Source organism: Phaenicophaeus curvirostris, chromosome 1 (assembly GCF_032191515.1).
Source record: "Phaenicophaeus curvirostris isolate KB17595 chromosome 1, BPBGC_Pcur_1.0, whole genome shotgun sequence".
In the NCBI taxonomy this organism is placed as follows: domain Eukaryota; kingdom Metazoa; phylum Chordata; class Aves; order Cuculiformes; family Cuculidae; genus Phaenicophaeus; species Phaenicophaeus curvirostris.
In genome coordinates this window covers 191700284-191723404 of record NC_091392.1, presented here as the reverse complement: position 1 = coordinate 191723404, position 23121 = coordinate 191700284, and the positions used below count along the sequence as shown (strand labels likewise).

Below are 23121 nucleotides of genomic sequence, written 5' to 3'. Positions count from 1 at the left end.
GCTAGCCTCACAGCCTTCGATATGCCAGCTTCTCAAAAATTAATGCTAAATCTAAAACTATTTATGTAAGTAATTAAGGAAAGAACTAAAAAAAAGACTGCTAAGTGTATAACATAATAATCAGCTGTGTTATCAGCAGCAATTCAAACTATAATTTCCAAAGCAAATAGCACAAGTCAAGGCAGGCTGTGCTGAAGTGGCACAGTTGGTCCTTGCAGCAGACTTGCACCCTCAGCCAGGCATAACAGAAAACGCATTGCACAGGTTGCACACACCCAGTTGTGTATGTGGATGACACCACCACCTTGGGAAAAGCTCCACACAGCAGGAAAACCTTTGCAAGAGAGGTCTCCTGGCTTTAAAGCCACATCGCCTGTAGACTTTAAATCTAAAACCAACCCCACAGTAGCCCTGTCATGCAAGTATAGTGCACCTTGCAATAACTGAGCACCAAGGTCAGCAGGCAAAGGAGGAAGAGAAGGGATAAAAGGACTGAAGAACAGATTCGGTTCAAGGCCTTAGTCCTTCTCCAGAAGTTTCTGTTCACACCTACACATGGGAAATCAAAATAAGTCTATGGGCCCTGATGGGAGGCACTCACGAGTGCTGAGGGAGCTGACAGATGTCACTGTGAGACCAATCTCAATAATTTTTGGGAGAAGTCTGTATAGACTGGTAGAAAGCAAATGTCACTCTTAATCTTCAAGAAGGAGAACCCAGGGAACTATAGGTTAGTCAGCCTCACCTCGATTGCTGGGCAGGTGATGGACCAACTAATTCTGGAAACCATTTCCAGGCACATTAATGACAAGAAAATTATCAGCAGCTGTCACTCTTGATCGCCTTGATAAATTTCTACAATGAACTCACTGGCCTGGTAGACTTGGGAAGAGTGGTGGATATTGTCTACCTGTACTTCAGAAAAGCTTTGGTCACTGCCTCCCACAAGATCCTCACAGACAGACTGGATAAATAGTGATATGAATTGAAAACTGGCTGAATTGCCTGTCCCGGACAGGACCAGAGCCAATGGGCACAGATGGAAACACAAGGCGGTCCTTCTGAACATCAGGAAACAGTTTTTTACTGTGAGAGCACTGGCACAGACTGCCTAAGGAGGTTGTGGAGTCTCCATCCTTGGAGATATTCAGAAGCCATCTGGACACTGTCCTGGGGAACTGGCTTTGGGTGACCCTGCTTGAGCACAGGGGCTTGGACCAGCAAACCTCTGGAGGAACCTTCCAACCTTAACCAGCTTGATTCTGTGAAATGTGTGCTTTCACACGTACAGTTATCGAGAAGAGCACTTTCAATGGTTTCAAAAGGCAGTGCAAAACTTTACTTTAATTGTAACTACAAAATGCACATTTTTATTCTGTTTGAAAAACAATGACTTTTCAGTGATGCTAACTGAGATGTTGGATGCTCCCTTCCAGGGGAACAAACAGTTCAGAATTAAACATGGAACCCTTCACCACACAGGTCTGTCTTAGAGAAGAGTTAGTCCACTTGCTTATGCGTACAGAAGTTGCAAACAATTCAAATCTGAGGCTTTATTTCTGTTCCTAATCAAAACAAAGGTTATTTGCGAAAATTCAGCTGAGAACTTAAATCCTCCTTCATGCATTCAGAAGGGCTTTTCAGCAGCTTGAAAACATTTAACGGACTATGCCTGCTTCCCTCCCTGACCTAAGCTATATATTATCAAGCTATAAAAGCTGCAAGCAGTCTATACAAAAAAGGTTTGGCTTTTAGGAGGTAGAATAAAAAACATAATACTCCTGTCCTAGTGCAACAAAACCAGTTTGAACAAGGTTTCAAAAGGTCACAGCCAATACAGCCTCCAAGAACTAGAAGCACCCAGTTGCAATTCAAGTTCATCTCTTTCAAGCTCAAAAGCCTGGCTAAGTTTGCTTAGTGTCCCTAAAAGACCTGGGAAGTACCAGAGTGCCTCAGCTCCAGACACTGGCTGTCTCTGAAGCCAAAGAAAACACCGTAAAACTTGAAGTACTGAGGTTTGAGAGATCAGTGCAGCAGGTAGAATCTCACTTCACCCATCACTTAACAGCTGCGCAGCAGTCCAGGAAGCATCACACTTTGTATTACTCCTTAGGATGTTTTTATTTCTTTGCTTATGGAGTATGTATTCAAGCATCTTCTAATCTGTGCATCTTTCAAAAAAAACCCAACTAACTGCTGTTTCACTGCACAATGAATTAGCAAATGTTTGGAATAAAGGAATACCTTCAAATAGATTTAGAAGAGAAAATAAGCAAGTTTCTGCAGAATAGAATAATGCTCCTACTGAGTGTCTCCTGCCTCCTTGACCAGCTCTTTCTGCCTACACTAGAGGCTCATAAAGTTTCAGGATCTTTTTGTAAATTTTAAGCAATGCAGAGAAAACCATCCCTCCATAAAACACTACGCAGTGACAAAATGTTACTAAAGCGGGTGAAAGAACAATTTCTGCAGGTAACACAGAATATCTGAAATGCACAATAGCTTTGCTACCCATGTATAAAACAAGGACACGGTTTAAGCAAGTTGGGAAAAGTCATACAAGTTTACAGCAGAGAAGAAACACCATGCGGGTTTCCAGATTCCTGTCCTGCTCTGGGTTTTCTGTTTCCACCCTCCAAATTCCTGCTAATTTTGCAAGCAATTCCAGAGTAAGGCACAGATAAGGGATCTGCCAGCTGGGGCAGGCTGCCAGGCAGAAGCTGATGGGTCTAATATCATGCTCAGAATGAAAACAGCACAGAGAGCAGGGCGGGAGCTAGCAATGTTCATCCTTACCTGCCTCCTGTGTAACTTCCCCAGCTGGGGACATCGGCACTGTCTTTTTCCTTTCCCACTGAGTGAACATCACAGGTTTGTTCCTGGTTCAAACTATCAGGAGATTATGACACTCTACCCAACTCCCTAAAGGGAACAAGGGGTAAGAAGCAGAGATTTGCATCACCTGGCAAAGCTAATGGTGTTCTTGTTCTAACCACCTGCGTCAGGGATGGCATTTTCATTTCAGGCCTCTCTGGAAAACCATTTCACCAACAGGAATTTCTCTACAATTTCTGCACTCTGAGGTGCTTAAAGCTCTCAGTGCATCCTCTCAGATTTATACAACTGACACTGATATTGTTCCCCACTTTCCTGATCTGACCCAAGGCTGCACCTCTGTTGCCCTCCACTTGAAGCACATGCTCCAACCTATGAACTCACTCCACAGCAAAGCACATCCAAGCTATGACCTGACCATCAGATTCCTTTCTGACTAAAGCATGCTCGTGTATGTTGCTCTGCGGAACAGCTGAAAAACCCCTGTCTAGTCCATCTTTGCCCCACTTCCTCGCTGATCTGCTTCTCCAAAGCGCTTCCTCCTTTCACAGGAGACTGACTGCAGAGGCCCACCAGCTGTGTGTCCGTAAAGCCCCAGCATCACCAGTTTCTTCCCACCAACCTTAAGCCCTAAACACTTTCAGGATCCACAGCATGAACTGCAACTTCAATAAAACAAGAAAAGTTGAGCATCAAGCCCCTCCTTTCACAGAATAACCAGGTTGGAAGAGACCCACCGGATCATCGAGTCCAACCGTTCCTATCAAACACTAAACCATATCCCTCAGCAGCTCGTCCACCCGTCCCTTAAACACCTCCAGGGAAGGTGACTCAACCACCTCCCTGGGCAGCCTGTTCCAGTGCCCAGTGACCCTTTCTGTAAAGAATTTTTTCCTAACGTCTAGCCTAAACTTCCCCTGGCGGAGCTTGAGGCCATTCCCTCTTGTCCTGTCCCCTGTCACTTGGGAGAAGAGGCCAGCACCCTCCTCTCCACAACGTCCTTTCAGGTAGTTATAGAGAGCAATGAGGTCACCCCTCAGCCTCCTCTTCTCCAGGCTAAACAACCCCAGCTCTCTCAGCCGCTCCTCATAAGGCCTGTTCTCCAGCCCCCTCACCAGCTTTGTTGCTCTTCTCTGGACTCTCTCCAGAGCCTCAACATCCTTCTTGTGGGGAGGGGCCCAGAACTGAACACAGTATTCGAGGAGCGGTCTCACCAGTGCCGAGTACAGAGGGAGGATAACCTCCCTGGACCTGCTGGTCACGCCATTTCTGATACAAGCCAATATGCCATTGGCCTTCTTGGCCACCTGGGCACACTGCTGGCTTATATTCAGTCGGCTGTCAACCAACACACCCAGGTCCCTCTCCTCCAGGCAGCTTTCTAGACAGACTTCTCCTAGTCTGTAGCACTGCATAGGGTTGTTGTGCCCCAAGTGCAGGACCCGGCATTTGGCCTTGTTAAACCTCATGCCATTGGACTCTGCCCAGCGGTCCAGCCTGTTCAGATCCCTTTGCAGAGCCTCCCGACCCTCCAGCAGATCGACACTTCCACCCAGCTTAGTGCCGTCCGCAAACTTGCTAAGGGTGCACTCGATGCCTTCATCCAGATCATTGATGAAGACATTGAACAGGGCTGGACCCAACACTGAGCCCTGGGGAACCCCACTTGTCACTGGCCTCCAGCTGGATTTCACACCATTTACCACCACTCTCTGGGCCCGGCCATCCCAGAGAGTGATTCATGTAAGATGACTTTGATTCATGTAAGATGACTACTTATTTTGACAAGAGAACCCAAATCTCTAGACACTCTCTCGAGACAGCTCCTGGGGCACAGAACAGAGATATAACAAAAGCAAGAGACACCTCACTAAGTGGCATCAATATTTGAGCCTGGCTTAACACAGTAAAAAGGAAAGGTGTCTGCCCTTTATACCACTGGATGCAATAAACAAACATGCCAAGTCTCTCCAGGGTTTTGGTTTCGGAAAAAATAATTGCCAGCCACCACCAGGTTCAGCAGGACACTAAGATCACAACTATGCAGTTTATCAATGGTTTAGCTTCAACATCACAGTGGGATTTTAATAATGTGGTAGTAAAACTACCTTCAGTACGCAAGACTTTCTGAAAGGGACGCTCACTTCAGCCACTGTAAACAAGCAGTAGACACTAACTACATGCAAGGTTTGACTCATACATTTCATTAGCATCTTTACAGAGTTTGTGGTTTGTTTTTCATTTTTCTCTTTGTGCACAGTGAAAGAAAGCTTATTTTATTTACATACCCTGCTTCCAGTACTGAAGCAATTAAGTTTTAACACCTTTATAATTTCTTTCTTCTTAAAAGAAAAAACAAAAAACCAAGCAAGCAAACCACCATGCACGCACCCTGGATTATGGTACAAGAAGCATTTTACTCATCATCCCTTTCAGGATTTACAACGGAAATCACATTTTAGTTGACAGCATTTAAAAAAGAACAAAACCAAGAAATACTCAACCACCTCTAAAATGTTTATTTGTGACTTCCACTGTAATTTGGTTTTGTTCTCAAAGACTCAGAGACCCACCTTGACCAAATCCTGCTAGCATCACTATTACATCCAAATCAACTCTACTGGCTGGTGGGGACCACACTTTGATCTCAACAGGCACTCCTGTTCCAAGGAGATGGGAATCAAGTGTTGTAATGTCACCCCTGGCACCAGGCATAGTGGTAGAAGTCATCTGAGCTAGCATCAAGCCCTGTCTGAAAGGGCTTGGAGGCAGATTCATGTTCCATTTGGCTACTCCCACTACAGGGACAACAGCCTCAAGCAGAATTGCACCTGCCACCCCTGTATTTTTTCAGAACTACAAATTAGTGGCCCAAAATAAAGCAACAAGAAGGAACTCCCTTTCCATCAGTTCAACCTGTCTGGCTGTCAGCAAGACTGGAGCAAGTCCCACAGGTAGAGAGAACCTAAAAGAGATCGGAATCAGGCCTCCCATCGGTGAAGCAACCAATTTTGCTGGCCTCTTCATCAGTCCCTCAGGGCTGTTTTCACTCTCTCATGAGAATCTGGGATATAGTTATGTAAAATAAATTCCTCATCCTTAATTAAAATAAAGTTCACATGCACACCCTGCTGAAGGCAGCATTTAAAGAAAAAAGCCATTTGTATGAGGCATAAGTCACTTATAATTAAACCAAAATAAACCTCATTGCGCACACAAGGGAGCATCAAACACTTGCCAGCCACCTGGATAATCACTTCCTATGAAAAGCTGTAGAAGAGAGCTCTGGGTAAAGTGAAGGGTCATGCAGGCTCTCTTGCAGAGGCATTGCGGGTGGGATTTGCTCTGCACAGGTGAGAGCTGCAAAGCCTGTTCCCAAATTATACCTATTCTGAGGCCCATCTTGTTTTATCAAAAGAAGAGTCACAGGATTTTAGCTTCTTCTTGGAAGGCAGGCCATTTCTTTGATCCTTGCGGCTGCTTTTCCGCAACGCCAGAGTGTCCTTCTGGAGACAAAGAGACCAGACCGGCACTTCACATGCAAGATGCAGGTGCATCAAGCATTTATACTGAAGCAAAATGATACACTTCAACCCTTCCCTAATGAGGATGCTTTTGCTTGCAACTCCAGTGATATCTCCCTCTCCATCCTGAAAAGTGAAATCATCCTCAATTTTTTACTTCCTATTATTCACATGGCTTTCAAACTCTAAAATAACCTTCCCTCAAAACTTGTAGGAGATTAAGATCTTGACAGAAGTTTTTTGAAAATTCAAATATACCTCATCCATTTTAATGCTTTCTTACTGACACCCCACAGAACTTTATGGGGGAGAGCAGCAAGATTTTCATTTTCAGATGCTACGCTTACTCTTACCCAACAGTTAACATTGATTTATATATTCAGAGAGCCTTCTTACAAACCTTCCCATTCCTGGCAGCATGACTCTATGGTGTGCTGTTCCCAGGATCCCCTCTAGAGCCCTTTTTTTAGATGGGAATTACAGTGGCAACTCCCCAGTCCTCTGGGACAGCAGTCGTCTGTAGTGATAAATTATACAGCTTGGCCAGAGGTTCTGCAGCTTCACATTCAAGTTCCTCAGGACTCCTGGTTGAACACCATTCGTCCCCAGTGATTTATTAGCATCTAACCTATCTATTTAACCTATTTTTTCATTTTGTATTTATCTCAAATTAGCTTCTCTGATCTAGCAGCTAAAAAAAAGTGCATTTGTTGTGGGGATGTTCTCAATACCTTCAGCAGCTAAGATTGATATCCTGTGCTATGGCTTTATCAACTCTAAGTGACTTTTTTATACCTTTGTCACTAAGTACTCCCTAAGATACCCTAATTCTAATGAATTATATCCTGATGGATAAAATATTTATGTCCTAAGAGATATAAAATCCAAAGTCCTAAAGTTTCAGAAGAATAGTCAGTCCCAGAACAGCCTGTTCCACCTACCTGCTGTCCCCACTCTTTCACAACAGCCTGTGCCCTGGCACCACTGTCACCCTGCCTTTCCTTCCTGGTGAAGGATTCAGACACCACAAAGAGATCAGTAGCTGTGGTAGCCAGCTCTGCTTTAACAGCACTGAGGATCCAAGCACTAACAATGCAAGTTTGGGACGGGAGGTATCAAGGCCTAAAGTGGGGTTTCTGTCCGGGTTTCTCCTCACCGGGAAGTCCAGCACAAATGGAAGGTAACTTTTACACAATGTGACAACATTGATAGGTGGCAGGCAAGCCCAACGTGCAAACTTGGGTTTTACTGTGACTGAAAGCAGGCACTTTCCTTGTGGCCACACAAAGTGTTTCACCTGCACGTCCCTTAACACTCCCAAATCCAATGAAAATGCTCCTTTCAGATGAAGCTGTGTATGAAACTACCTGCCTGCACAAGCACTTGCAGAGAGGAAACCAAAACAGTTTCCTTCTTCCACACCCTCCATTCCTTGGCATTTATACCCTTCAGAATCCCACAAACAGTCCTGCCCTCCTCCACAGTTTATAAAACTACACTAGTATACAGCTCTTTTATCTTCCTTTTGCGTCAAACCCTCCAGCCCCAAAGTCATTTCTGTTGCTTTCCTTCAGTTTCCTCCTGTTTATCTGCTAGAGAGTAACAAGGATCAAAGGCAGCAATTATGTCAGAAAAAATCCCCCCACCCCTCACACTGATTAGCAACACCAGACCAAATCTTCAGAAAGATATTTAGGAGTTTTTAAAAATACTTTACCAGCTTAGGTGCCAAATCCCAACAGTTTCCGAGGGAATCAAGCGCCCACGCGCTTTCAGGTTTCCCATTAGATGCCTACCCGTATCTTTTAGGATGTAACCACATGAAAAACTACTTCTGTTGTCAAGGTTAGGCTCTCCAAGTGCTGCTAAGGCAGTCCCTGAACGTTCCTACTGAAACCTATAGGCTACTGAGAGAGTTGTGTCCCAAGGTTACAAAAACAAAACCCAACAACTAAAAAACACGGAGAAGGGGGGGAAGAAAAAAAAAAAAAACCCACAACTTTTTTTTTTTGTTCCTTCATGCCCAGCAGATCTTACTGACCTGCTGCACAGTTCCTTACAACATCAAAGTTTCTCATCTTGTTTTCATTTTGGCTATGAATTCTGAGGCACAAATGTTACCAAAGTCTTTCTGTACATATAGAATCATAGTTTGGGTTGGAAGGGACCTTAAAGATCCAACCCCCTGCCATGGGCAGGGACATCCCACTAGGTCAGGTTGCCCAAGGCCCCATCCAACCTGGCCTTGAACATCTCCAGGGATGGGGCAGCCACAGTTTCCCTTGGCAACCTAATATTTCAGGGTATTCAAAGATAAAGCGACATCATGCTACACCAGAAACATGCTTCCCTGCTCCTCCCTGTGCCTGCTGCTTCTGTGTTTGCCCTTTACATCTGCGTGACAGAAGAAAACGTGTTACTTCTCCAGCACAGTTGTGGTTTATGCTAATTACGAGCCTTTATGGACAGTGTTCAGGTGGAAGGTGAGAGACTCTCAGCACCTCCCCAAATAAGCCATCAAGCGACATTACTCCTGCACTATAGCACTTCGACTATGAACTGAAGGACTGCAAGGTGGGAAGGGCATAGCAAAACAGGAGTATTACTTAATAATGTTAGTGTGACTGGCAGCAGCATTAGCAACTTAATTCCACCTTGGATTAAAACTATAGTTCTAGCTGAACACCAGCAAGGTGTTTGAGCCTAGAGGACAGCTTAAGACCTGCTAAGGAAAACATCCTTCCAATTCTGAATCATCTTTTCAAGATTACATGAAGACCCTGGCATGGCAGGAACTGCAAGCATCATGCTTTCACATCGAATCAAAGGAGGATCCAGAGCAGCACAACGACATGGATCGGGATAAATACATCGTCCAGTTGCCATTTTCTGTCAGGTTCTTTCTTCCAGATAGAATTGTTAAAATACAAAGAACCAGTTAGAGAGCGGTCAAAATCCGTTGCAGACACAAAGAATTAGCAGGTCCAGCAAGAGCTGACTGGGCAGAAACACCAGAGGTTCAGAGAGCTCAGGGACAGTGAAAGGCAAGAAAAACATAATCAAAATAAAAAGCTGTACACAGCAGGTACCACAATGACACAGAAAGATCTTTAAAGAGTAAAAAGGCACTTACTTGTGTGCTAATCCTGAGAAACCACCAGATCTAGCCATATGTCTTACAGTTCTTACATCCAGGTTTCAAACCTACAGAGAGCTCCAGGATCTTTAATACTAAAACACAGCTACGTTCACTCGTAGTGCTCTGTTAAGTTTTCTGCCAGGTCAGCTCACAGTCAAGCACTGAAAGGGAAAAGCACCCTTGCCTTTGGATGGCTGCATGCCATGATGAGCTAAGCTACGTCAAGCCTCACCAACTGATCAGAGCCTTCCAGAAAATCTCAAGCAAAGAGCATGCTCCTAGCAGGTGGAGAGAGCACCCTCCTATCCTTTCATCCTGCATTCAGTCTCCAAGAAAATGCAAGTTCAGAGTTATATGTTTAGTATTAATTTTGAGTTGGCCACATCAAAAGGAAAACAGCTGCCAACACCCACATCCTTGCTTTATAGTTTTGTGATGGGGGGGTGACTAGGTTTTGGGAAAAAAGCAAACATAAGCTTCTCATACGTGAGTCAAGAAGAATGCAAAGTCAGCCGCAGACTCTCTCCTTCAAAATTTGTCATTAGTTCATTAGAAATTTAGGATCAGAGCCCTCATAGAGAGGTTAAGCAGTCTTTATGCTAAAACTAGCACAGGTTATGCTTTATACAGAAGCGTTTCACCGCTCACCCAATCCGCATCCCCGTGAAAAGAAAAAAAATGCTAACAAGAGCCCTGCCACAGAAGGGAAGCACATGAATTCATGAGAAAGGATGAAGACAGATGACAGAGATCATACATGTGCATCTTATTGGATTTCAGATGATTTACCTATATCTGCAGGAAGTGCAGATGGAACAGGATCTCAAGTCTTCAAAACCAGACACAAATACACCATATATGGGATGAGATCATCTTGTTATAGTCACTGCTCCTCAATACTAAGACAAAACAACAGAGAAGGATTCAAAGAGCAACTGAACACGATCAGATACAATATACATCTGATATAATACAAAACAAGTACGATGTTAAGAGCAGAAAGCCACCTGCTGCTCAGGTGAGGCTCTTGTAATCTACATTTACCACCTGAACTGCACACTTACGCATTTAATGCAGCTCGCATGTCAGCATGTGATCAAATGCTTTTGAGACAAGCAAAAAAAGCCCACACAAGCCCTGTTGGTGGCATAGGGACTAGGTCCCAGGATGAATAAGCACTGGATCAGAAGACAGGAACGGCTCTTGCAGGATGTACCTAGTATCAGAAAGGCCAGGCTTTTAAGAAAGCAAAGAGCATCTAAAATAAAATTGATGTTGTGATTTAAACAAAGAAAAAAAAGCAAAACATGATCCTGATGAACCCCACATGAGCTGTAGGAGGTAAAGGAAATCAAGCTGAGATTATTTCAACAACAGCATTTTTTAAAGTAGCAAATAACTTTAAAGAAGACACTGCACACAAAAGACATTTTTGGCTGGATCAAGTAAATGACTAAATTCTTAGAAATAGGGCCAGCTCATCACTTCTGAATGTTTTGTTTTGGTTTTGGTTTGGTTTTTGCAACTCAAGGACGCATTTCAGAGAGATACCGAACAAAATGAAAAAGCTGGCACTCGGACGTCTACAAGGAAGAGGTTATGAGATTTCTGATCATTTAACCCAGCCGTGTTGCCTTCTTCTGCCCTGCCTCCCCAAGCCCCCTCATCACCGTGAGTAAATGGGAGACAAGCTTGAGAGGGGGGACTGTTAATACGAGCTGGCAGGATGCTGTTTCAGCAAGTATATCTTTCATGTGAAAGCCAGAAGCTCTACTATGACAGTGCAGTGAGTCACTTGATGACAAGTCACTGAGGCATTTAGATACTGGTTTTGAACTGTAACAAATGGCACTGTTTTGCCTTGTCTAACTGGAGGATGTGCCTTTATTGAACCTAGAATTCAAACACCGCCTATGACCGTCTGCCTCTGTTAAAAGACAGCCTGCACAGAAAGATATACTGGCTGTGTTCTACTTTCTGCCTTTCAAGAGAGACCTGAATGAATCTTGAGGGATTTTTTTCTTTTTCTTCCTGAAGCAAGTTCTGCTTTCACCATTCCCAGCCTTATCTTCACCTCCTCGGCCTTTCTAAATAAAATCTACACATCTAAGTATTCCCAGATATCTCATCAGTAAGTGTCTGCTTCACAACGGAAGGCAACGAGTCCAAGGTTTCCTCCCCTATCCAGCCTTCATCCTCCTCTGAAAAGGCAGCTTCTTATTGGTGTGGAGGACAAAATATTTCACCTCTCAGCTGCTCATCTGTCTTTATCCTGTGTCTTCAGAATCACAGATGAATGAGGACTCTTTCTCATCAATCTTAGGGACAGTCAGGAAAAGTAAAAGAGAGACAGGAGATGAACAATGATTCAGCAGAAAGGCAAAAGGGAAACAAACAAACAAAAAAGGTTTTAAGATCTATAAGGTAAAGCATGGAGAAAGAGAAAAGAAAACAACTAAACAGGAAGAATACAAAAGTTAGTTCACACATACACACGCTGCAAGTCAAGTTCAGTATGACTGTCAGGGCTCCTAGATACGGACAGACAGACAGTAGTCTGACATTAGAGGTTACAGCTTAATCAAGGTAATGTGTCAGTTTAATATCGTTCACACTCTTCAAAACCTGGTTTTGGAACATAAACATGAGATTAAAACAGGCCTGGAAAACTAGTTTTAGTCCCACTCTTTCAGACTCTTGGCACTGGCCCAGCAGTAGATGAGACTCATCCTGCTTTCAGTGAATTTGTAAAGCTTTTTTAATCATTCTCTCTGCTACCAAGGGAGTCAAAATTATGATGGAAAGAATTCATAAGACATACAATTTATAAGAGTGCAGTTTTTACCAGACACCTTACTATCAAGGCATATAGGCTGATGCAACAACAAGAAATTTGATGAGCCAGAAATTAAAAGACAGATTTTATATTAGATCAACATAGCTGTGATACAATACTTGTCATTACTCCAACAACTTCTCTGGCTTTCTGTCAAACCACTTAGTGAAGAGTTCAGTTATTTTAGAGAATTAAGTTATAATGTTAAAAACGTACTGTTAAGATTCAGTAGATACCCTCTCTTCCCCCCAAAATCAGGAACTGAAAGCTCAAACCAAAGCCTCTGTGTGCTTAAACCTCATTATTAAAGCCTTCAAGGTGCATTGGAATCAAATTCTGTCATTTCTCTCAACAGATCAGAGTGAAGTAAGTCTCTTTTATATGACAGAAATTTTTGCATAGCTTTCACATCTCCAGAATCTTGGAGCTTAACAGAAAGCATCAAACACCTTAACACACACCCACAACACATATTTTACCAAAAAACCTTACCAACTACTGTGATTATCAGAAAGCGAATGGTTTTGATGAAGGGCTATCTGGCACTATCCCCACTCATTTCTAGGCCACTCCTTCGAGTTCCGCTCCCATCGCTTTTCTGTTACCACCTACAATCTGCTGTAATTGTGATGCCAGAAAAGTAACACTAGCATTGAGCTCTCATCTTATTCCAAAGTGGGACTGAAGATGAACATAGTGGCAGTGCAAAACAAGGATGTGAACTAGAAGTGTGTGGTTAAACAGGAGAATTAGCTCTCCTGGCCAGTGTGACAAGAAAATCTGTGGAAAAAAAAATTCGTAGTCACCGCATCCATGAGAAGAGCCATCTACTTAACAATCATCCCAGGATCTTCATTTTACCTCTGTTTTCCTCTAGCCTGCCTCTTGTATTCCTAGAGCAATTTCTCATTTCAGCAAAAAATACCATGAGTCAAGCAGGTCCAACTCTCTCAAGCAAATCTCTCATTAAAGATATTATTTAACAAAGTACAATATTTCATAGGGCATAGAGATTCACGTCAGAAGTCCAGTTGTAAATCACTTCAGGTTCCACAGGGCATTAGATCTGTACCCTAAAAATCACGTTTCTGTAGTAGGGAGGTCATACGCACATTTCTGAAGAATTAATGTGACACTTACCCTTTTTATGAACCGATATCCCCTTTCACAAACTTGTTCCTTGAGTTCCTAAAGTTGAATGAAAGGTTTTCCCCTCTATATGCTGTTTTGAAACAGATTTGTCTGATTTGCTAAAAATTAGCCAGTATGTTTACACTAGACATAAGGAAGAATTCCTTCACAGTGAGGGTGGTGAGGCACTGGCACAGGCTGCCCAGGGAGGCTGTGGCTGCCCCATCCCTGGAGGTGTTTGAGGCCAGGTTGGATGGGGCCTTGGGCAGCCTGGGCTAGTGGGATGTCCATGCTCATGGCAGGGGGCTTGGAACTAGATGATTTTTAAGGTCCCTTCCAACCCAAACTATTCTATGTGAATATCTGCCTTTTAATTTTTGACCCTAACTACAGTGATGTTAGTCCACTTATACACTGATATAGATCATTCTCAATTAAAGCAACTTCTAGTACATAATACTATGATTAAGTCTTCCTGTCTACTAAAAAACGATGTTTTACTAAAAAAAACAACACAGACAAACCTACGCTCCACTAAGAACACATTCTGCAGTTTGCAAAGGAACTTAGGTTAAAATTTGTCTCAAGTAAGGCATTCCTGAAAGGATAAGGATATACAACTTGTTCTATTCCAGAAGAACTGCAAAGTGTAATGGGAGTTTTATAATTAAGATCTTATTAATTTTAATGGGCTAATCAATATTGCATAACAAATCCCAATGTGTCCGTTTTCCAGCTTATTCCTTTTTGCGCAATGAAAGCTGGTCCTGGTCTTTGCAGCTGTTACCTGACCGTGTTAAATCTACCTTCTATATTGAAGGGACACCAGAGTTCAGACACAGATGAGCAGTTTAATGAACTAGAAAAGCAAAGGATGTATTATGAGCCTGGCCTCATTTTCTTTCCCCCCCCCCATGCATGGGGGTTGCAGAGCGTGGTAATGGCCTCGAACAGACACTGCACCGTACACAGAGGTTAGCACAGGGCGTTGAGCTAAAATGAATCCTACAGCCTCAGTAGTATATATAGGATTGGGAAAGAGAGGTTGAAATATTCCTTCCTGCTGCTACTGAAGGAAACCAGCTTTTCCTTCATACCAAACATGTCTGAACTATGGAAACACATGAATTCTACATTCAGCTGCGACTTCCAGCCTCTCCAAAGTACGACTGAAGTAAGACACGCCTGAAATACCTACTAAAGGCAAATGATAGATTCATCTTGGCACAAAGCCTTTCAGTTGAACTTGTTGGTGAAACTGCATAATGTTCACTCACACTCATCTAGGGAAATCAAATTCAGGTTTTAGTAAAGAAATCACTTCCCTGCTCTTTCTGCAGCGGAGTTTGGAGTAAGCAGCTAAGCCACTCACATTTTAAGATCAGCAGAGAATGTGCGTTTGGGAATATGGAGGTGCAGAAAATAATCTATTTTGGAAATTCTTTATGCTAAAGCAGCGATAAGGTACTTCACGTTATTGTAAGCTTTCTATATGTTAATGAGGAGAAGAAAACACATGACGCGAGCTACCAGTTCAAATAAAACTATTTCTCACTCCAGCTCTTATTTCATGAATATAACATAGGCCCTGAGATATGGGCTTCATTTTGTAAGAGGCATTGTCTAAAATGCTTGTGTACCACTTACAGTCATTATGAGAATAGATAGTTCGAAGCCCTACTCACACTTAGAGAAAGTAACTCAAAGTCCCAAAGCGGTGCCGTGACACCTTAGCAAGCCAGTCCGTCAAATCATGTCCCAACCGTTTGTATTTGATTTTCCTTCTCTGCAATGCCACCTGCAAAGTTCATCAAATGCTATCAGCTGTAAACCGTGGACAGACACACTCCAACTACACATATCAAGCTCACAAGAGCAGGAAACGATGCCTTCGGCAAATTTGGATGACTTCCCACCATCCCAACACCACATACAACATGAACGGTAATTATTTTCTTCCCCCATTCTCCATTTAGATTACAGGTGTGGACTGACTTTACGGAAAAACAAGAGAGCAAAAGACATGAAGCAAGGCTTTATGCCCCACTTGCATGCAGCACATACTTGCCACTTGACTTTCTTGTCCAATAGCTACAGGCCCACCTAAATCAAGATGTTTGCAGCTAGATGTCACATACAGCAAGGCAGTCACAATGTATTATGCGCATTGCCTCTACATTGTAATTGGGAACACAAAGGGCTACTGTAGGAGAAATTATTACTTTTCAGAAAGTACATTTGGTTATTACTTCTTCAGTCTTCTGTTTTGGCCCAATTTTCCCAAATTAGGACTTCTCTTCTATCCCATTAACATTTTTCTTCTCTTTTTTTTTTAAATCTAAGACGATAAAGGATGCCTGATTTTCCACCACTTTATTTCACTGGTTCTAGACAGGAAGTAGGAAACAGAATGACTTTAGGGCAGTTGTATCAGCTTAGTGATAATATTATATCAGTGAAATAAACCAGCTATATAGCAGGTCCAAAGAGCACAGATCGCAAGAAGTAAAGAAACCATGGAAAAGAAGTTATTGTTTAACCTGCATCTCAGAGTAGATGTGAGAGATAGAGAAAGCTACCTGTACAACTGGAAGCCAGGACACTTAGACTGCCAATCTCAACAGGTATTCTAGAGCCCAGACAATTCAGCAGAAGTATATTAGTACCTAAACCAGAACTGAATACTTCCACCTTTTCTTCAAATTCCCCTGGAAATGCGCTTAATCACATGGCTTTTTTGTTTTCCCTTACCCCACCCCAACAAACAGGCACTAAAATGAGTGGAGCTCATGAAAGCTGTGCTAATATAGTGCTTTGGGGAGTGGATTTGTAAGCAAAACTGCCTGTCTGCATCCCCACAGTGAGAGGAGTAACTGAACTCCTCTCAGCTGCCAGGTACAACATAACGCATGGGAACTGGAGGAGACCAGGGTGACTACAAAGAGGAATCAGCATTTTGAAAGTGCAACTCTGACCTATTTTAAAACACCTACTGGAGCACCATATATACCACTCTAAGAACGGGGGAGCATAGCCATTCTTCCCAGGTGAGGGCCATGCAAGTGCATAATAAAAGCCACATGCTAGACAAATTATTTTCTCCACAAGAGCAAGCCCTCAGTATCAAGCAGAACTTGTCTACATTCTCCGCATATTCCTATAAACGCCAAGGCATCAGGCTGAGAAAAAGAGTTCATCTCCTTGCCAGGCACAGAAAAAAGGCTCTTTCGCAAAATACAGTTCTGGTGCACAATATTCTTTAGCCTTTCCATAGAGGTAAAAAGCCAACAAGAGTTATTCTTGTACCTGTCAAAGCGCTAACTATTGAGTAGGGTTTAAAGAAATGTGACTTTTGCTTTTAGTTGCCTGGTTTCAGTCTGTTTCTTGTACCTCCTCACAGAGTGGTTGTTTTTCAGATCCCTCACAAAGCCTGTTTGCTTCCTCTATCTGCTGTTGACGGGATGAACTGTAAACCCAGATCACTTTAAGGGTGGAGCTCTAGATCATTTCTGTGTTTTGCTGCTGAGAAAAGTCTATTTCAGCTCTAGGTGATTCTGTACGCTCTTAAGAATATAAGGGAACTGAACCATAACAACTAGCTTTTGAAGTTACAAAACTTCCCATATTGAGGAAGTGAGACAGGTGCACAAGAGGGATAAAGAAGGAAAGAAGCCGCAATGCAGCTCATTCATATTTAAAAACAAACAAATCTCTACTTAGCAGGCTAGGTAAAATTCATGAACTTGTAGTCAAAGCTGAAAGAAAAACGTCTGCACAGACCTGCAAAAGGATGTGCAAGAATTAGCAGTAATTAAACAGTCTCGGGCAAAAAGAGCTAACATCAAAAATACAACAAACAAGCAATATATTTCACAGAATCACAGAATGGCAGGGATTGGAAGGGACCTCTGGAGACCATCCAGTCCAACCCCCTGCTAAAGCAGGTTCGCCTTCAGCAGGCTGCAGCGGAACATGTCCAGGCGGGTTTTGAATATCTCCACAGAAGGAGACTCCACAAACTCTGTGGGCAGATTGTTCCAGTGCTCCACCACCACCCTCCAGTAAAGAAGTTTTTCTTCATGTTCAGGTGGAACTTCCTATGTTCCAGTTTGTACCTGTTGCCCCTTGTCCTGTTTCTGGACATTGCTGAGAAGAGTCTGGTCCATCCTCTTGACTCCTGCCCCTTAGGTATTTATAAGCATTGATAAGGTTCCCTCTCAGTCTCCTCCAGGCTAAAAAGACCAAGCTCACTCAGCATCTCCTCATATTTTCACTTGTGGAAGTTATGCTGGACTTATCACACATTTCTTCTAATATCCCTGTGATGCATGAAAAAGTATGAACCAAAAGCCTTATATTTCCCTACTCTTTTTATTCTGAGCAACATCCAGAGCACACAATATTCCCTAAAACCAGTCCTGTTGACATGCTACAAGAGCGTTTTCCTCTTCAATTTTATTTTCAGCTTTCATTTGCAAGTTAAAGAACAAATTCCTTCCCGTGGCACAAGACAGGGGCAATCCATAGTTAAACTCTTCCAGTAGTTAAACACATTTAAATTTCTACTGTACTTTCTGTTCTTGGTGCATAGATAAACTTTATTTCTCTAACTTATCCACAGAAAACGCACAGAGAAAAGCAAATTCTAAACATACAGCAGGGACACACACACAAATTGTTCCACAAGGAAGAGTTTTTCCAGCCTTATCCTAAAAATCTGTGAACTAAATTAACACACCCACACAAGAAATGTTAGAGCAGCAGACAGGAAGATGCTCCCTGCTCTGCCAGGTAATGTGTGCAAGACCAGGAAACTCCAGTTGTGGAGAAGGGGGAGGCAGCTCAGTGAAAGGCATCCATGAGTCACTGTACAAAGAGTAATTGCAAGCAAAGAGAACAAGCATTCTTCCGCCTGTGCCCGACACAGCCATTTCACTCATCTACAACTCGCTTTCACTTCGAAATCTTGGCTAACTAAATAGCTTTTACAGTTGCTTTTACATATATATGCATGCGTGTGTTTCATATTTAATCACTGCATAAAGTACATGCCTTACAGCCAGTAACAGGTCCCAGTAAAGAGCCAGAGCTTGACGTCTATATATAAACCTTGTTTCTGAAGTAAAACTCCTGGAGGTAATGTCGTAATAAGGATCAAGTAATGCTCAGCAGGAGCAGATGCACCGTGACACACACAGATGGAGCCAGCTACTCCCAACAGTCATGAATTTTAAGCCCACCGGGTAACAAAAGCAGCAAGAACTGGGACCGCAGGCATGGGAGAGCTGCGGATCGGGGCATTTCCACGCACGGTGGAAGAGAGAAGCGCTACCCAGCCCCCGAGGGCTCGTCCTGCCGGTGCCGCTTCTCCTTCGGGCTCCCAGAAGCGTTCAGGAGCCCCCAGAGATGCCCCCATCCCACAGGTCGCTTCCCTGCTACCCACTCCCCAGGCAGAAACCTCCTGAGCTCCCTTCTAACCTGAATTATCCCTCGATCCTAAGTTCAGCTTTTTCTTTTAAGTACTTTAGTAGTAAAAAAAAGCCACGGTTTCACACACATGAAACGAGCGGGGGATGAGGGGACGGGGAGTGGGGGTTAAAGGACACGCTCCCACCTCTCCTTCCCTGCAGCAGCCACACAAAAGCCCGGGGCCGCATCACCCCATCGCCCAGCCAGGGGCCAGCTCCTCGGTGCTTTGTGTTTGCCCCAAGCAGCCTCCCCCCCAGCCGCTCAGCAGCAACTCCGGGCTGGCCCCGATCCCCCCCAGCCCCTGCCCGGGACCCCGAGCGGCTCCCGGCTCGCAAACCCCGGGGGCTGGAGACGATTCCCTTTGTTAAAGGAACGAGCCCGGGAGGAGGGAGGCTGCGCGCCCCGCTCGCGGAAAGGGAAAAAGAAATAAAAACCCGGCCGCTCAACCCCTTTTGCAAACTTCCCGTCCGCAAACGAAGCCGCTCGGGACTCACCTCCCGCCGCAAGGTGCTGCCGGCTCTCGCCCTGCCCGCTCCGCTCCCGCCGCCCCTCCCGGCGCCCCGGCCCGCCCCCCGGCTCCCCGCCCGCCCCTCCCGCTGCCACTGGCTCCGCCCCGCCGCCCCCCGCTCCGACAGCCCGGGAGAGGGGCAGCATCCCCGCTGCTCCCCCGCTGCATCCCCCCAGCATCCCCGCTACTCCCTTGCTGTATCCCCGCACCATCCCCCCAGCATCCCCCCAGCATCCCCGCTGCTCCCCCGCTGTATCCGCGCAGCATCTCCCCAGCATCCCCGCACCATCCCTGCTGCTCCCTCGCACCATCCCCCCAGCATCCCCGCTGCTCCCCCGCAGCATCCCCCGCGCTGGGGCGGCGCAGCGCAGCCGGGCGGCCCGGGTGGCGATCTGGGGGTGCAGGAGAGCTGGAGCTCGCCCGGGGCCCCGCACCTTCTCGGGGCAGAGAGAGGGAGGGAGAGAGGGAGGCAGCGGCGCCGGCCTGGGGTGTAAAACTCGTCCGAGTCGCGGCGATTCCAGCCTTGGCAGGCGGCGCTGGGCTGACTTTATTCCTGTTGTTGGTATCGCCCGGTGCTATCGCGGAGCCGGCTCCGTTGTGCTAAGGGCTGTGTGCGCGCAGATCCAAAAAAGGCAAGAACAAAACGGGCTCTGCCCTGCTCCTGGGCTGCACGAGCCGAGGCGGCCGTACCTTATATTGCAGGGAGACGGGTGTTTGCTCGCCTTGCGATCCAAAGCTCGCTGGAAACTTGTCACCCTAGTTCACAGGAGTTCGGGGCGCAGCGTCTGTGCTCTGCCGAGCGAGAAAAAGGGGAGGGGTCTGGTTGCGCAGATGTCCGGCTGCACCGCTCTCTAGAGCAGAGCTTGGGTGTGGGGAGGCTGTGTGCTGTCTGTCATAGAATCACAGAATAACCAGGTTGGAAGAGACCCACCGGATCATCGAGTCCAACCATTCCTATCAAACACTAAACCATGTCCCTTAGCACCTCATCCACCCGTCCCTTAAACACCTCCAGGGAAGGTGACTCAACCACCTCCCTGGGCAGCCTGTTCCAGTGCACAATGACCCTTTCTGTGAAAAATTTTTTCCTAATGTCCAGCCTAAATCTCCCCTGGTGGAGCTTGAGGCCATTCCCTCCTGTCCTGTCCCCTGTCACTTGGGAGAAGAGGCCAGCACCCTCCTCTCCACAATCTCCTTTCAGGTAGTTATAGAGAGCAATGAGGTCTCCCCTCAGCCTCCTCTTCTCCAGGCTAAACAACCCCAGCTCTCTCAGCTGCTCCTCATAAGGCCTGTTCTCCAGCCACCTCACCAGCTTCGTTGCTTTTCTCTGGACTCACTCCAGGGCCTCAACATCCTTCAAAAGTAAAACCTACAAAAGTAAAATGCTAAGTAAGTGAAGCGAGACGTACAGACAGGAGGGAGGCAAATCACACAGGTCACCACCCCAGATCTGCCTTTTATACCAAGACAGCGTTATACGACAGGTTAAGACAGCGCTGCCACAGTCTCGCCCTTCCCCTTTGTACCAACATTTATCAGTTCCTGTGATAAGCTTGTTCGAGAGCTAAAGCAGCAGAAAACTAACCCTGCAAAAATAAACAAATGGAGGAAGTAAGAATGTGAGTTTGGGGCTTGGAGAGAGGGTGCAACAGAGCTGATTTCAGTCAGCGTAACCTGTTGTGGAATTGCACACTTAGAATTACTTCCCTCTGTTGGCTACATTTAAAATCGGATTCAAAACCACATACACAGACTAACTGACTGCACAAACTCACCCCGAGCATGGTCTGTCCATAGTCTGTTATTTGGTTGCAACATAAAGGTGTTTATGTTAGTAGAGTGCAGGATTCTGCCACTTCACCTCAAAGGCAGCTGTGATCAGCCTGTACCAAGAATCCCACAGTTACATGAGGGATGTGCTTCTGTGATTGCTGGGAAGGGGGGACTGAGGAGAAAATCAGCATTCAGCTAGAATGCCAGATCCACAAAGGGAGCACCATCAAAGCTGGAATTAAAACCAAACAGTTACCCTTCAACCCTCAACTGAGACCTGAGGAGCAGCTTCCTTTTGCACCACAAAGCCTTTTAAAAAAACATGGATGCACATTGATAATCTGAAAAATAAATCTTGAAGCTAGGAAAGAGACCCTTCTGAAATACTCATAAACGCTTTGTTTGACAAGATATTGTACCAAATACACTTATTCGACGTCTTGGAGAATGGCTGCTTAAGGTAATAGCAGTGAGTGACCTAAGGCCTGGCCCATATACAGCTGGTGTATTGCTCTACCAGCCCCTCCTATAGCTGTATTTGTATCTGTACAAAGGCACTTAAACCAGCAGGAAATAATCTGGACTTTAATTACAGGTGCTTTTAAAGCCACTTCAAGATAAAAAAAAAGACTTTCTCTATACACAGGTTAACTCAGTTCAGAAGTTGCTTCAACTACATCTTTATATCTTCACTGCCAAGGGAACTCACCAAAACATTCAGAACTGTATTCTTTTGTTTTGTTATTATCTTACTTTGTAGTAATGTGGAATCCTGAAGAGATATCCTGAAGGGATATCCTGGGATTACGATACTTACTGTTTTCTGAATTTATCCAGATTTCAAGGCCCCTTTGTCTGAAACTATTGCTGGGTATTTCAGAGAGAGTTCCCAAACAAAACGAGGGAGGGAGAGGCATTTGGGGTGTCCATGAACAACATCAGAATGGGATATAGAACTACTGCTGCAAATCAGAATTTGGTTCTTGAGAAAGGAATGAGTGAAATGTAGATTATTTTGTTTGTGTTCTAAGCACTCAGAGCAGAAAAAGCGCTCAGGGAGTTTTCAGGGAAAGGTTCCATCTTGCCTTGTACTCAGGACAGTCAGATGGCCCCTTTCCAGCATGGGCAGGAAAAGGGGATTTCTCACACCTCTAAAGGGTCTCTTGTGTTCTGTGGGCAAGAGCCTGGCACCAGGCCCCAGCCTCAAAGACCAGCTCTGTGGAACAATCGATTTTACAGGCATCGTGTAAGAACCGCATTTTCCTCCTTGTCAGAAATAGAGCAGGACGAGCAGTCCGGCTGCTGCAGGGCATGGCCTGACAAATTTTTTTTCTGTCTTAGCAGTACCAGCATCAATAGTTCTTACTCTGCTGAGCATCTCTGCTCCTGAGCTACTCCCTGCACTGTGCCAGCACTACCATTTGTGCAGCTCTGAAATGGAAGGGATCAAAGAACTGGTCCATCTAAAATTTTTCCGGGGGGGGGGCGGGGTTCAGCCAGATCAAATGTGGGGGAACATAAAGTGGGGGAACACAAGAGCGTATGAAATCACAGAAGCTACACTTCAGCTGAGGGACAGTAACTTGTTATGACGTACTAACTTAGTCACTTGCAATCATCCATTCACTCCTTCAATCTGCTCTAGCAATAAGAGAGGAAGTGGCCTCAGCCTACAAGGAAGAAACCAGAGTTCATTAATGACTTGAAAACTAATTGTTTCCAAGTCTCGATAGTCAGGCAAGGATTAGAAAAAGAAAAAAAGACAAATACAAACTTCCTTAGCCAAAGGTATCAATGTGAAGATGTAGAATCAGCAAGCAGTGGCAAGCAAAACTGAAGGCAATGGTGGGTCAGCACACTACTGCCAGAGGGGTTCTTACCCAGTAAATCAGAAGTCAATCCAGAA

At 44.8% G+C, this 23121-nt stretch overlaps 1 protein-coding gene across 3 annotated transcripts in view; it reads right to left on the bottom strand.

The window, feature by feature from the left end:
• PAK1 (p21 (RAC1) activated kinase 1) overlaps window positions 1-23121 on the bottom strand; it is an 86541-nt gene that overhangs the window by 50698 nt on the left and 12722 nt on the right. Inside the window, exon 1 of one of the 3 annotated variants that reach the window (XM_069883252.1) lies at window positions 19429-19485. The exons of 1 other annotated variant lie outside the window; for it this stretch is intronic. The gene's annotated coding sequence lies outside the window, so the exon portion shown is untranslated. Of the gene's footprint in view, window positions 1-10287; window positions 10378-19428; window positions 19486-23121 lie in introns of those variants that run through there. One more of the 3 variants, XM_069883254.1, reaches the window with a different exon arrangement.